The sequence below is a fragment of the Triticum dicoccoides genome, chromosome 5A, assembly GCF_002162155.2.
Source record: "Triticum dicoccoides isolate Atlit2015 ecotype Zavitan chromosome 5A, WEW_v2.0, whole genome shotgun sequence".
Lineage (NCBI taxonomy): Eukaryota > Viridiplantae > Streptophyta > Magnoliopsida > Poales > Poaceae > Triticum > Triticum dicoccoides.
The window spans coordinates 713,355,727-713,357,660 of NC_041388.1; positions in this window are offsets into that span (position 1 = coordinate 713,355,727).

The following is a 1,934-nucleotide window of genomic DNA, read 5'->3' on the forward strand; positions in this document are numbered from 1 at the left end:
TCCACGGGGTAGCTAGCAGGAGCCGTCAAGAAATGCTCCGGCTGAAGCAGCTCGGTGGAAGCCGCGCTGCTTCTCCGTTGAGATGGCGGGGTAGCTTCGGGGGAAGCTTCGGCAGGTCGTTTGCTGCGATCTGCTTCTCATTCCTCTAGCCCTTGTACCCTTGCGTGCAGCGCCTGCAGTATGCTCCACTTTCTTCCTCCTCTCCTGGGTTTTGTAACCCCCTGCGTTCAGAAAACCAATCTTCCACGGAATGGAGCCTGGCGTGCCTCGTGTCCGTCCAGGGTGCTCAGGATTCCCGAGGACCATTGTGATCTCGCCGTTCTCCCTGTCTGGAACGAATGTCCCTTGCTGCGCTGCATTGATATAGTGGTGAAGCCTCTTGACTGGTATTTTCAGTTGCTCGTCCGTCCAACGGCACTTCCCTGATACAGGGTCCAAGGTTCCGCCAGCCCCGAAGAACCAAGTCCGGCAACGGTCTGGCCAGTTCATTGTCTCTGGTTCGATCTCTTTATCAAGCAGATCATTCTCAGCCTTGGCCCACTTAGGACGGGCTTTGAGGTAGCCACCTGACCCCGTGCGATGGTAAAACTTCTTCTTCGCAGCATTTTGCTTGTTTGTCGCCGACATCTTCTTACTCTTTTTCGATGTCTTGTGGGTCACAAATGCGGGCCCTTGATCTCTGATCTTCTCATATTTGCCCATGAATTCTGGTGTCTCTTCTTTGTCGACAAACTTTTTCAGCTCTTTCCTCCACCTCCTGAATAGGCCTTCCATCTTCTTAAGAGCAAAAGACTTGATTAATTGCTCTATAACTGGCTTCTCCGGATCCTCCTCTGGCGGTAGGGTGAAATTTGCCTTCAGCTCGGTCCAAAGATCATCTTTCTGCATATCATTGACATAAGACACCTCAGGGTCTTCGTTCTTAGGCTTATACCATTGGTGGATGCTGATCGGGATCTTATCCCTAACAAGAACCCCGCACTGAGCAGCAAATGCGTTCTTTGTCCGGATGAGTTCAATCGGTTCGCCGTCGAGCGCGGTTGTTGTGATCTCAAAACTTTCATCCGAGCTCAACTTTTTCTTCGAGCCTCGTCTCCTTACCGAAGTTGTGCTCGATCCGGAGGTCTAGAAAAAAGATGAAAGAAGAGAGTAAATTAATATGTGTACATATACCAAAACAATGAATGCATCAATTAGCTAGTCAGCATAGGCTTAACTAATATATATACCTGGCCAGACTCGGTTCGGTCACCAGAGCCGCCATCATGGTCTCCTTCTTGCACCGTCATTGGGTCACCGGAGCCGTCCTCACGGTCTCCTTCTTGCACCGTCATTGGGTCACCGGAGCCATCATAATCATAGCCTGCTTCTTCACCCTGTCCTTCCAGACCATCGGTGTCGTTCAGAAACGAGAAGACAGCATCACTTCCTTGTGCGATTATGTCCCCCAACAACGCTTCTTGTGCTTCGTCTCGGGGGGTGTCCATAGTTTCTAAAAATATTTACAACCTGGCAATTATTATTCAAACATGACAGATGGATATATAGCTAGTGGCAAACGTAGAACTAGCTAGCTAATCACAGTAAGGAATCATATGAATTAGTGGCCTCGATGCTGCTTCTCTAGGGTTTGGGGTGGCCTCGAGAACGCTTCAAGGAGGGGGTAATATCGACAACGACGAGATACATACATGGGAAAATAATGTTATCGGGGAGGGGGTATATCGACCCCCCCCCTCCACGTGTTGAAGTTATCGGGAGGGGTTTATATCGACAACGACGACATATGTACATGGGAAAATAATATTATCGGGGAGGGGGTATATCGAACCCCCCCACGTGTTGAAGTTATCGAGAGGGGGTATATCGAGCCCCCCCCACGTGTTGAAGTTCTCGGGAGGGGGTATATCGCCCCCCATGTGTTGAAGTTATCG